The sequence below is a fragment of the Sciurus vulgaris genome (genome assembly GCF_902686455.1).
Source record: "Sciurus vulgaris genome assembly, chromosome: 6".
In the NCBI taxonomy this organism is placed as follows: Eukaryota; Metazoa; Chordata; class Mammalia; order Rodentia; family Sciuridae; genus Sciurus; species Sciurus vulgaris.
In genome coordinates this window covers 30206891-30221218 of record NC_136466.1, presented here as the reverse complement: position 1 = coordinate 30221218, position 14328 = coordinate 30206891, and the positions used below count along the sequence as shown (strand labels likewise).

Genomic DNA, 14328 nt, shown 5'->3' with positions numbered 1-14328 from the left:
GCACCCAGTATTGTGGCATGGTTAAAGATGAATCAAAGACATCCCTCTGACTTGAGAACAGATAAGATTATATGACATAAATTTAGCTGAGAATTTCAGAAAATTCTGGTGCTTTTTAACACTTAGCCTACCTTTACCTGTTATGTCAGTTTATAGGAGTTCTAATTCTGTTTGCCATATTGTAACCCTTGTGTTTTAGAGTTTTTAGGACTTGTTTGATACTAAAGCAAAAATTGTCTTGGTATCAAAAATCACAAGCATTTTACCATAGGATAGGCACTTTGTGTATGTTTGCCTGGGTTATAATGACTCCTAACTCAAAGGGTAGGGCTAGCTTTGTTGGTAGTTTGGTCGTCCTGTGTTATTCTTAGGGGATTGATTCCAGGACCACGGTGAAACCAAACTTTGTGGATGTTCAAGTCCCTTATATAAAACTGTAGTATTTGCTTATCCCCTCTGCACATTCTCCCATATAGTATAAAGTATCCCTAGATTACTTAAAATAGTCCAAATAAAATGTAAATGCTGTGTAAATTGTAGTTGTGCTGTATCATTTTTAAAATAATAAGATCAAAAAAAGCCTCTACATGTATAAATGCATTTTTTTAAAAATACTTTCAACCCAAGATGAGTTGAATTCATGGAAGTAGAACCAATGGATTTGGAAGGGACAATGTATATGGCCATACTTACCTTGGCTATTGTTTTAGAATTCTTTGTTCATGTGATTAGGCAAATCAGTAAATAAATTGGGAAGGAAGAAATAATACTGTAATTACTGACAGGTGATGTTGTTTTTATGTAGAGAATCCGGAAGAATGTACAAATTATGAAAGTAAGTGAATTTATTAGCAAGATTGTTGAATTTGAGTTAAATGTGTAGAATACTCCAAAACATTTGTTAGTCTGGTCCTGTAAAAAACAGATGTCAACCCAGCATTATACATGCAAGAGATCTAATAGGGGAATGCCTATATATTAGGGGGATGCCTGTATTCCCCTGTATGAAGAAAATACCTGAGCAAAAATGGAGAAAGAGAGCTGGGAGATCAGTCAGATCAGGATGCTGGTGTGACCCTCTTGAAGGAAAGGAGAAAAGAATGTTGTTTGGAAGAGCCTTAGACTGCAATACAATTCTGTAAATGTTTAGCAAGGTAGATGGGAAATCCTTGAACCCATTGGAATAGTTCCAAGTCTCCCAGAACTTGATTGCCCTAGTAGTCTCTGCAGGCTCAGTCACTGTTTGGGAGTATTTCAGGGAAGGCTGGCTCCCATGTAAATGTGATGAATTACACAGCACAGTTAACAGAGGCATTTGGTCAGTTACATGCCCTGTAATTGGGGATCTGAGAAGCACATTTTCAATACCAGTTGAGTTTATACTTTGTACCATACAGCTACACTTCTTTACACAGGTTCAAGGCTCAGGAAACCATTTTTATAGTCATGAATCTTTTTCCTGAGAAGTGCCTTAGAAGATAGATGGCACTGGAAAGAACCATAGCCCTTATTGTTATGGTTGATCTCAGAGTTGCAAACCTTCTCTCCCACTATGTATTTTGTTTTCTCCTTAGTCTCAGATAATCACTTAGGCAGGTCTCAGTGACTTTTCTAATGGTATAACTCAAACCTTTCCTGGAATGTTTGAACCCTTGGTAATCATATCCTTTTCAGGATATGTGCCCATTACATATACAGTGAGGTAAGGAATAAACAAGTGGGTCATCTGGTCTCCACACATAGTCCTCCTTGTTAGTATTAAAGGACCAAAACAAAACAAAGAAAACCCTTACCTGCCTGCTGGCTCTTGGGCCCTGGAGTTTAAAAGTACTCTGGTGGCAACTGTAACTTGTAGTTCAGTGAGACTGTTGCACTATACCCTGACAAGAGTACACATCCTTTTGAAATTGGAAATTCCAAACCTGCAGAGTCCACATTTGCAGGGATAGGAAGCATCAGATCCTTTAATGGCTTGTTGTGAGTAATGATAAGAGGGTGATCCTTGCTTCTACTGATTGGTTGCTGGACCCATGTATTCTTGCTGCTGTGTACAGCACCAGATTGAGGTTTCTGATTTGAAGTATATTTCACATCTTAAAAATCATCAGTCCCGTTCTTTGTATTATTATCCTAAAGCTAAAAGTTCACCTGTGTCTTTACAAGAGTATTTCAGCATTCTTTGGGACCAGCTGCTTCTGGATGGTGTAGAATATGATAGACTAAGTGGTCCAGTGGTCACATGTACTCATCATAATCCCACGAGAGACAATCCCACATGTCATAATCTCAAATATTGAAATCCTGAAAGATTAAAATCCTAAAGATCAGGACTGGAGTTGTGGCTCAGTGGTCAAGGGCTTGCCTAGCACATGTGAAACACTGGGTTCCATCCTCAGCACCACATAAAAATAAATAAAGGTATTGTGTCCACCTACAACTAAAACAAAATAAATCCTAAAGATCAAAATCCTGAATCTCATAATCTTGAACGATTAAGGTCCTGAAAACCTGAGACCCCATTTTTCATTGGAAACAGGTTTTTTTTTGTTTTTGTTTTTGGTGCTGGGGATTGAACCAGGACCTTGTGCATACTAGGCAAGCACTCTACCACTGAGCTTCATCCCCACCCCACCCCAGTTTCCACTGGGGAAAAAAGATTATTAAAAAAAGAGTAGAGGGTTGGGGTGTAGCTCATTGGTAGAGCATTTGCCTAGCATGCACAAGGCTTTAAGTTTGCTTCCCAGCACCACCAAAAATAAAATAAAAAGGTCAAAAGCTGAATTTGAGGAGTTGAAAGTACACGTCAGGTGTGCATAGGTTCTTTCACACATACTTCATGCTTGCCTTCCAGAAAGCTTCATCAGAGAATGAAAAGAATTTAAGCAGCTCAGTGATCACCTGAACTAATGATACTTGCTGATACATAGAGTGTTAGAAAAATTATTTAATGGTGACTATTCTTGATTAGGAATTTGTTGAAAAAGATAGACTTCATATTTACTTCTAAGTCTAACAGAAAAACTAGCACATACTTCACTTTGGTTATTGATTGGCACTTTCAAAACTGTCCCTACTTTTTTTCTTTATTAAATATTTATAATTTATGTTCCTATTGCATCTGAAAGTTGAATTTATTTGCTTTTTTATTAATGACTGGAAAAAATGAAACACTTTATACATACTTATTTGAATGTTTGGTGGACTTCACAGAAGAAAAATAAATTTCAATTGAAATTCCAAACTATAGTAACAGATTTGAAACTGGTTGCAATCAAGGCTTCTAAAAGTTATTTTCAAGCTGTTACCTGTAAAGTTTTTTTTTTTCCTTCCTTCCTTCCTTCCTTCCTTCCTTCCTTACTTAACTTACTTACTTAACTTACTTTACTTAACTTACTTTACTTACTTACTTACTTGCTGGAAAATTCAGATTAGGGTGTGGGCTGCATTGATAAGACAGTGAGGGAAAAAAAATGTCCCCACTGGCATCCTGGAAGGGGACTGGAAGGCTGATGAAATTCCAGGAGCTCTTAATGAATTAAAGCTAGGTTTGCTTGAAGAAACCAGCAAAGATACTGATGAGCTCAAACATATTTTCAGGGTAGGATAAGAAGATAGACACCAGTGTTACTATATGATCACCAGTATTTTTTTCTGCCAAATTTGTAGTCTTTATATGAGTACATGTGGAATGGATATCTGCTCACCTAAAGCAGTATAGAAGCATGGTGTGGAAGATGGGAAAATGTAATAGGAAATGCTCATATTGAAAATGCTATGTATCAGATCATAAAAGAATCTCAAAATGAGTAATACCATATAGAAAATGATTGTGAGAAAAGCCATGCCCCCCCTCCCCCATAAGCAGCTATTCCCTTGTGATGCAAGGCTTGGAAGTATGATAGTAATACACTTTCACATGTCAAGTTTTCCCTTTAGTTTTTTCCATTTTAAATTGTCAGCAATATTTTTTGCAATTTTTTTTGGCAACATTCTCAATGCTGAAGGTCTAAATTGTGTAAAGATTGAGTATCTAATCAGAATTCTAATCTTTTTTTCCATTTTTGGCAAATTTGTCTCCACAACATTGACTTTTGTAAGCATTGTGCATGTATGTAAAAATGTTAAAACTTTTTGTAAGTGAAGAGATACTCTCTTTGTGTATCTGCATTTGTGAAAGAAAATGTCTTGAGATATTGGTTCTGAGTAACTGCATATGTAGTGGTGAGCATCAGTTTTTCAGTTGTACATATCAGAAGACTTAGGTTGTCTGTCATTGTGTTTCAGATGAATGTAGTTATAAAGCTGGGTGCATATAATTCCCAACCATACTGATACATGATTATACATACAGTTTGCTGTTTGATCTGTTTCTTTATGAATATGGCTCATCTGCTCATAATTATTACACCCACATTTGCAGCTGTGGTTAGTATACCTGAGTGTTTATGCTTGCAAAACCATGCATGTCAACGTGGTGCATGCCTCTGTTTCCAGTTCTGGGGAGACTTAGGCAGGAGGATTTCAAGTTCATTTCCAACCTGGGCAACTTAGTAAAATCTGTCTCAAAAAAAAAAAAAAAAAAAAAAAAAAAAAAAGGTTTGGGTGTAGTTCAGTGATAAGTATCTTGAGTTCAATCCAAGTACTAAAAGAAAAACAATAAATCTATATGTCATTGCCTACTTATTGGGTAAAGTAGGCCATGAAGTATGTATTCAGTCATATTATCATACATTTCTCATCTCGAATTCCCTTTTGAAAATATTAACAAATGTCTTAAAGATTTTTAAAAATTATGTTCTACATTTATATCTCATAATTTTCATCTTTTGGGATTTTAAACTTTAGGAATTTTGATTTTTTTTTAACTTTTCAAATTACAATTTAGAATCCAGAATGTACAATAACAATAATCACAGGTCTGCATGAGTTAACAAAAATCAAAGAATAGCCTTAAATCTCTTATACATTTAGGAAAGAGTATTAACCATCAGAAGTTGACTTAGTCAAAGCAAACAGATAAAAGGTCTTCAAATGACAGTGTGGTCCTTCTATGTCAGATACAATGTATAAAAGAGAGCACTTACTGGTTGTCTTATCAGTACACTTACATAAACTTTAATTTTATAAACTTTTACATAACAGACAAGGCTTAGACATATAGTTCTCAGATACATATATATATTTAGTTACATATATTTTGGGTGTCAACAATATTATTATAACCTAAGTAACAGTTGCTTGTTTAACCAGTTACAAAGTAATCATTTAAGACTTTAAAACAGATATAAACTCTAATTCCTAGTTTCCCCAAGTAATAAAACCTAACAAATACAAGAAAATTACCTCAATAAATAAGAGCACATCAGTGTTTCAGACTTTGCTTCATATCAGTACATTAAAGTTCAAATAACTTTATGCTAATTGTAGCCAATTTAATCACAAACATAAACATTTTGAGATTTACCTTCCACAAACCTTCTACAACTTAATTGAACATTCACAACTTTACATCCTTAGTTTTGCCCTCTTCTTGGACTTAAGCCCAAGAATATTACTTTAACAGGCAAAATACTTTCTCATCAAGAAAGATTTCTTTTACCTTCCAATATATTTCTATACCTATAACTTTCTTTTATCTTTTATATTTTCAGACCCTTTATTTTTTTAATTTGAATATCCATATTTATTTTCACATAGGCATTCCTAGATGATTATACACATTCGTACATATATGAAATACACCCTAATGGCAACCAAATTCCTGCTCATGCATTTTCATATATATTCAGTTACATAATCATACACGATAACAAATTGTAGACATCCATCTCAAAAGAAAAATAACTACATACAAATTTATATCCATTTAGATATATTCATGTTTATTTTTACATATATTTTCATATTTGTATTCTTATATATGAATAAAAATGTTCAATTTCAAAACTAACCCTGTTTTTCTACATTAGTTCTATACCTATCAGTACACCTCAGAGAAACCTCTATACATATAAACTAGAACAACTACATGAATGTACATATGTATTTGGGGATATAAATTCATAAATTCACATAAAACCCATAGATATTTTACATATAAAATATATATACTTCCCTAGGCATAACCCAGATTTCACACATAATATAACAATATTGCTTACTTTAAAAATATCCATAGATGAAATATATATATACATTTTGATACATAGCGCTATATTCATATTTATATTCATATATATTGATATATATGTTCCAGGGATAATCTGTCACCTAAACCAAAGCCTTAACTCAAAACTAAACCTAACATTACCCATAATTGTCTTTTAAACAAAAATTATAAATATTACTTTGAACATCCATATATATTTTCATATATATTCTGTGTATGTTTATATAAATTCTTGTATATATATCTGTATGTGGCAACCAAAATCCTACCAATAAGTTTTCATATATATTTAGTTACATAATCACATCCTATATCTTAACAGAATTGTAAACATCCATTTCAAGAAAAATAACTATATACAAATCCATATCCATCTAAATATTTTCGTGTATATTTTACATACATATTTATATTTGTATTCATATATATGGATAAAAATGTCAAAACACTGTATAATTGTGGTTGTGATCTATTTGATTCTTGAAGTTGAGAAGGGTTTGATGTACACAGATGCTCCATTGTTTGGGGCATTAAATATTTATGATTGTTACATCCTATTGAACAGTGTGAAATGTCTTTGTCCCTTCTGATTAACTTTGGCTTGAAGTCCACTTTATCTGATATGAGGATAGAAATCCCTGCTTGTTTATGTGATCCATGTGAGTGATGTTTTTTTTCCTATCATCTTACCTTCACTCTAATGTCTATATGAGGTGAATCTCTTGGAGACAGCATATTTTTGAGTCTTGTGTTTTAATACAATCTGCCCATCTCTGTCTTTTGATTGATGAGTTTAGGCCATTAATGTTCAAGGTTATTATTGAGATATGATTTGTGTGCCCAGTCATTTTGGTTTATTTCTTTTTTTTTTTTTTAACTTGAATTAGTTTCTCCTTTGATTGACTATTCCTCCCTTCACTAATTTTCACTTTTTTTTTCCCATCTACATGAAATATTTTGTTGGGAATATTCTGAAGTTCAGGGTTTCTGATTGCAAATTCTTTTAACTTTTGTTTATCATGGGAGGTTTTTATTTCATCTTCAAACCTGAAACAATTTTGCTAGATATAGGATTCTTGGTTGGCATCCATTTCCTGTCAGAGCTTGGTGTATATTATTCCAGGACCTCCTAACTTTGAGGGTCTGGGTTGAGAAATCAGCTGAGAGCTGTATTGGTTTCTCCCTGTATAGTAATCTATTTTTCTGTGGCAGGCTTTAAATCTATCCTTATTCTGTGTGCTAGGCATTTTTGTGTCTCAATGTGGGTCTGTCATAATTTTGCACATTTGGGGTCCTGTAAGCATCCCAACTGTTTAGTGGGAGACAAATAATAACAACCAGTGTAAACAATTTGCAGTATTAAACCAAATAGTTCCCACTATGATGTCTATAATGTTATCATAATAAACAGAAATGGTCAGTTATTTACTATAATAAAAACAGCAAGTTTGCAAAAGGGTTGACATTTTCAGATGGTGAGAGAACAGAAGAGATATAAAATATGATGATTATGAGGGGGAAGGAGGAGAGAAGAGAGAAGTAAAAGATTAAAGGAAGAGTGATAGAACAATAGAGATTGGCTGTTAGAAGAAAAGAGATCAAGGGTAACAGGTAGGAGAAAAAATATATAAAGCAAAAATTTAAAAAATGAAAATAATACAAAACAGAACTAAAATATACTCATCAAGCATCCTGGTTCACAAAAACTTAATCCAGGTAAAATTACTAGCTTCAGAAATGCTAGAGATGAGAAGAAAAAAAAATAAGAAATGTATAAATGTTCATGTGCCATTAAGGTCACAAACTGTGAAAAAGAATTTTAAAGAAAGAAAGAAAAGGAAAAAATCTTGATGAAAGTTTAAGAATTCTTTCTGTTGCAGTTCGAAATATTCTCAGCTTCTCTTCTCAGCGGTTTTAGGTAGGGTCTTCTGGAGTCTGATGCTGCACCCTCTGGATTGCTGGAGTGAGAGAGGTAATCCTGTAGGCAGATTTTCTGGAGGCAGTGTTTAGACTTAGGCCAGCCTTGGGCTCTTCACTGAATGCTTACTGGTCTGGAAATTTTAAATAAGTGCACCACCAGTACCTAGTATTTGCTGGTCCACACTTTACCCCAGGGATCTCCCCTGGGCTCCACTAATTTGGTGAGGAAATTGTTATTTGCCCAAGTCACCTGCAGATCCCATGTTTCCTGGTCTTGGGTTCAGTTTCTAATTTCTCTCACCCCCACCCTTCCATCTCTCTCAGCCAGTCCTGCAATCAGTTGATTGGAGTGGGGAGAGGTAGAGCCAGGTGGGTTTCCTCAACTGTTTGTCCCCTGTGTAAACCTCTCTAGGGTTGCCAGAAATCAGCTTCCTCAGTTGCCTCACCCCCCCCCACTCCACCCCCCACCCCCACTGCAACTGCAAAATGGTTCCTTTATTCTCCACAGGCCACCCAGAGATGGCAACTTCTTTCCCCACACAGGGATACTGTGCAGCAATTCTTCAGGTTTGTTGGGCAGTGGCCTTGTTCTCTAAACACTCTATACCCAGATACAACATGGGCCTCCCAAAAATGGGGGTTCCTTTAATTCTCTTATCCCTTTACTATGCTCATGGAGGGACCTCTCTGGCTGGAACTTCCTGCCCGACTGTGGCAGCAGCTATACCACTGGTGATTTTTTCCTTATTTTATTATATCCAATGATCTGTGTCCCCCGTCTGCTTTGAATGTACAGTTTTAGGTTCTAGTAAAGTGACCGTCCCCTTTTTTTTGTTCACTCACCTTGCAGAGAAGCTGCCTGCTTTCTTGGTTTCACCCCATGGAGCAGTCAGGAATGCAGACTCTTCTATTCTGTCATCTTTTAGCTAGTGGGATTTTGATCTTTGGGGATTTCAGCAATTGGGATTTTGGCATTCAGATTTGTGTCTTTCAGGATTATGGCTCAAACCTCTCCTGCACTTTTTTCTGAGTCCACTGGTTGGATACTTTACTGTGTGGGATTTCATTCCTGTGCTTCAGGCATTCATAAACCCCTGATTATAGACCTGGCTGAAGCTGCAAGATAGGAAAGCCAAACCCAAATTCAGACAATAGAGATATATCCCTGAAAAATGATCTTCAGAAATGGGGGGGACATGTAGTCTACTTATTCCCAAGTAACTGATTATTCTTGCAAAATAGTCTTGTATCAGGAGCTCAAATGGTTGACCTCTGTTGCTGATAGATCCAACTTTGATAAAGTGGGAGTTCTTGCTGTTAAACCTGTGTGTGGCCTCCACCTTGTGTCAGTGTGGTCACTCCATTTATGTACTCATTGTATAGTAGTTCTGGGTTATCTGATGGTGAAGGCTAGCCAGTGTTAACTGACCAAGTCATTTTGTCATGGTAATTTTTCAGTGCCTATTCCATGGTTGATGTTTTTGGTAAACATTTGTTGGTAACTTGGATTTCAGGAATATTCCCACCATTTCATAACTGAAAAGAGTGGTTGTAGTTCTCAAACTGGTTTTGTTAACACTATGGTTTGTGCTGAACACCACTTTCTGGGAGTCCAGAATTTTAGAATGTGCTAGGTAGAGGGTGCTTATGTGACCTTCCCCCAATAAACATTTGGGCACTGTTTTTTTATTTTGTTTTTTTAGACACCTCACAGGTGTTACCACAGTTTAATGCTGGAGGAATTAATTGCATCTACTGGGTGATTTTCCCTGGGAGAGGACTTTGGAAGCTTATGCCTGATGTCCTCCAATTTTTTTTTCCACCACTCTTACTACCTGTTTGTGTGATCCAAGTGTCAAGGTCATTTGCATTACAGCTAGACCTACAGCAGATCACTTTGGTTTTTGAAGTCATACTCAAAGCTGGTGATCTTCTGTGGCACCCAGAACAGTATTTCTGGGTGTCAAATGTGGTAGCTGCTAATCACATTGCTTCCTTTTTGTTGTTAGCTCCTTTTTTTTTTTTTTTTTTTTCTTCTCCCTTTGGCATAGCTGGGGTTTAAAATCCAGGACAGCGCATTCAAGTACTCCCCAGCCCTATGCTTCCTTATTCCTGGTAGGAGATATAAAATTTAGCAGTTCATGTTCAGCATTTGAAATGGGTTTCTTGTAGCCAAATATGTTTTGCTTTTCTTATCTAGTTGGACAGTGGACAGTCTGTCCCTTTTAATTTGTGTGTTTAGAGCATTTACATTTTATGTATTATGCTTACCTTTAAAATCCACCACTTGTTCTTTCTTTTTGTCTCATTTATTCTTGGAATCCCTTTTTCTACTTTTCTGCCTTTTAAATTATTATTTCTTAATCTTCTTTGTTGGCTTATTAACTATAATTCTGTTATTGTAGTTATAGGATTTATAGTGTGCATCTTAAATCATTACAATATGCTTTGAAGTGATATACTAACTTACATATTGTATAAGAATCTTACACAACAGTATGCCTTCATGCTACCTTCTGACTTTACTGGTATATTTCACTTCTACATGTTATAAACCCTAATATGTTATTGATTTAAGTAATCAGTTATCTTTTAAATTTGGTCATGTACCACATAAAGACATTTCCATCAGTTGACCACACATACCAAAGTATTCCCATAAAATTCTTTGGCCTAGTGACATCATAAGCCATCTTAATTTATGTTAAGTATATTCAGTGCTGTTTGCACGATGAGATCACCTAAGAACACATTTCTTAGAATTTGTTCCCATAATTAAGCAACATGTGACTGTAGCTAGATTTTCATCTGGTATTATCATGAAGACTTTTTATTTTTTTAAAGACCAGGTCTGCTGGTGATTAATTGGTTCACATTTTGTTAATCTGAAAAATATTTTGCTTTGGATTTTGAAAGGTATTTTGACTAGAAATAGAATCTTAGATCTATAGGTTTTTTGTTTTGTGTTCTTCCCTCGTTTGTTTGGGACCTTAAAGATGTTACTTCATTGTTTTTCTAGATTGCAGTGTTTTGACAAGTCTGCTGTAATATTAATTCTTGTTCCTTATTTTGTAATTTGTTTTCTTTCTCTGACTGCTTTTACAATTTCTCTTTATCCCCCTTTTTAAGCAATTTGGTAATAATGTGCTTTGGGATCATTTTATTTCTTGTGTTTGAGGTTTGTTGAGCTTCTTAGTTATGTGAGTTTAGAGAGTTCATCAAATGTGGAAAATTTTTCCACCATTCTTCAAATATTTTTTTCTGTTCTCCCTGCTTCTCACCGTGGCTGCAATTATACTGTTGTTAAACTACTCAGAGTTGGCCAGTAGCTTACTGGGGCATGCTCTCTCTCTTGCTCATTTTTATTTTGGTCTCTTTTTAATTTTTTCTCTCTAATTTCTGTTGCTGTCTTTCAATTTACAAGTCTTTTCTTCTCTAATGGCTACTGTGTTAGTCTTATCCAGTGTATTTTTAAATCTTATACATGTTCTTTATATGCTTAGTCTTTTGTATCTTGACCATATAGTTTATATGTATATAATGAACAGAAACTGTCCCTGTTTCTGTGTACATTTTGGATCTTGTTCCCTCTAAACCAGGGTGTTCTAAACTCAACACTGTTGACATTTTGGCCCGGATAATTCTGTCCTGTGCATTATAAGGTGTTGAGCAACATCTTTAGTTTCTGTCCACTTGATGCCAATAGCATTCTACCACCACCAATAGTAACAATCTGAAATGTCTCCAGACATTGCTAAATGTCATTCAGGGGACAAAATCAGTCCTCAATGAAGACTACTACTACAGTCCTTTCAGGTGTTCTTGTTGGTGGTGGTGGTGGGTTTTTTGTTTTGTTTTGTTTTGTTTTTATTTAACCTGACTTCAAATATTTCTTCACCTGCATGTCACAATCCATACATTCTCAAGACTCAAGAAGGAACACATTTTGTGTGTAGCTCCCTCTGCATCTCCTTTCTGCTCTGCAAATTCTAACCATTTCTACTCCCTGGCTACCAGCTTTTTCTCAACTCAAGAAACCACCAGGTAATAAGGTGGGGTAATCATATGTATCACTTCATTTGTTTACTCCCTTTCAGGTGCCACTGTTCTTTGGTTCTTGATATTCTGTCTATTGCAAAATGTTGTTTCATATATTTCTGTTGACTTTTAGTAGTTCTAAGTGGATAGTGAGTTTATTTCCTCTTATTCCATCTTGACCTAAAGGTGAAGTCACAACAGTTGGTCTTTTTTCTGTGTAGGCAATGTCCAGAAGTGTGCCCCCAACCACCATACCCCTAAAACCTTAACTAAAGTAGCAGGTCTGTGAGTCTTCATAGTGTTTCTCTCCCAACTTCTGGAGCATATATATGTATCATACCTAATACTCCAGGGTACCAACCACCTCTGGATTAGTATTTGTTCATTCTCTCCAATCAGTACGCTGTCATCTTTGTAATAGATCAGGAGATGTAGGTATCTGCAGACTGTGTTACGGCAGAATGGGAGAATTAAAATATCTTTAAGCAAATACAAGTTAATATTGCCCCACATAAGCATAAACATTTTCTGATCTTAAATTGTAATTCAAATGGAAAAGAATTCATTCACCAGATCAGCACTACTTGAGGATTGCCTAGCTTCAGTAACAATTTTTTGGTCTGGAATTGCAGCTGCAATTAGCTGAAATGTGATTAAATCTGTGATAGTCTACTCAGTCATTTACTAGGCTCCATTTGCTTTCTGAAGGGTCCACACATATTAAAAAGGTATGATAAATATCATTATCTGTGCATATTTTAAGTGTGTTTATTTGTGATGTAGTCTTTGTTATTCTTTGCCCTACTAGAAGAAACAACTATCTTAGTAGGTGGGTCTGTAGGGTTAGTGGACCCACTGTGAGCCAGGCTTTTGCCAGAACTATATTATCTCCATTCAGGAGGTTTTGGCTGGATTGTTGGTTCTGTGGCTCCATAGAACTTTTAGAATCATTCTGTTCATTACCCTTTGAGTTGGTAATGTTGTAAAACAACATCACATATCTGGTGCCTTGGTGCTATTTCATGTAGCCCTTCTGTCTCTCTGAGCCTAGCTTGGGCTTCTGTAGAACACTGGCGATATTTTTCGTTTGCTGGGATTTCCTCTTTTGATCTGTTTATCCTTTTTGTACACTTAAAAATAGTTTTAAACTGTCATTTTTGTAAGGATTTAACAGATAAGAGTGTGTGTTCAATTCATGATGATAAGCAGTTGCAATCTCTGAAATCAGGGACTATTGTTCCTTTCCATAGTGGCTCCATGTTGTCTTAATAACCTACAGGTTATTAAGCTTATCTTAGTTTCTTTTCCTTCTTTATTGTCATCTGATAATTGTCACATTGCATATCAAAGTTTGGGCGCCAATGTTTGGGAATGGTCTGTTCTTATAAGGGAATAAGGAAATACATTTTATGTATAGAATTTGAGCTCATCTGTTTATTATTATCATTAATCAATAATCTTAACATCAGTGGTAAAATACTCCTTTCAGGGTTATGGACTCATCTCACATTTCTTTTTTTCTTTTTTGTTTTTATATTTATCTGTCTAGCTAGCTATTTTTAAGGACAAATTGACCCTTTTTGTTGGGTTTTATATATTTTTTGTTGTGCTGGTACTAGGTATTGAACCCAGGGCTTGGTGCTTGCTAGGCAAGCACTCGGCTTCTGAGCTGCATCCCAGTCCCACTCTTTCATTCTTACTCTACCTTTGCTCTTAGCTGATGTTATACTGTGTCATCCTGGATATCTTTGTTTTTTATACCTGGTTATCTGAGTGAAGGTTAAAGAAAGATTCTCTACCTTTTTCAGAGTGGACAGTATCCATTGGACATGGTTTCATTTAGTGGCAGATTATGTAACTTTCAGTCTCTTTAGAAAGAGATATTATTTAGAAAGTCATGTTTTAATGGAATACAAATAAAGTGGGTCTTACAAAGGATGGCAACTAGGCTGCTTAGAAATCTGGAACCTGCACATATTGAGATTATATAATCTAGAGAAAACAAAAATCAAAATAATACTTAAAATAAAATGTGATAACTTTTCAAATTGTGGTCACTGAAAAAGAAAAGGTTACCTAAGTTCATGTATTTTTATATTAAATAATGTGTTTTTGGCTTTTGATGTTGAGTAAAGGCTATTGGCCATGTTGAGGAGGAATTCCTTTGTGAGTAGAGGGGAGCTCTTATTCAGATCTTTTGA

The 14328-nt window shown here is 35.4% G+C and overlaps 1 protein-coding gene across 9 annotated transcripts in view; it reads left to right on the top strand.

Moving 5' to 3' along the window:
• Positions 1-14328, top strand: part of RAPGEF6 (Rap guanine nucleotide exchange factor 6) — a 209443-nt gene that overhangs the window by 32977 nt on the left and 162138 nt on the right. The window lies entirely within an intron of this gene.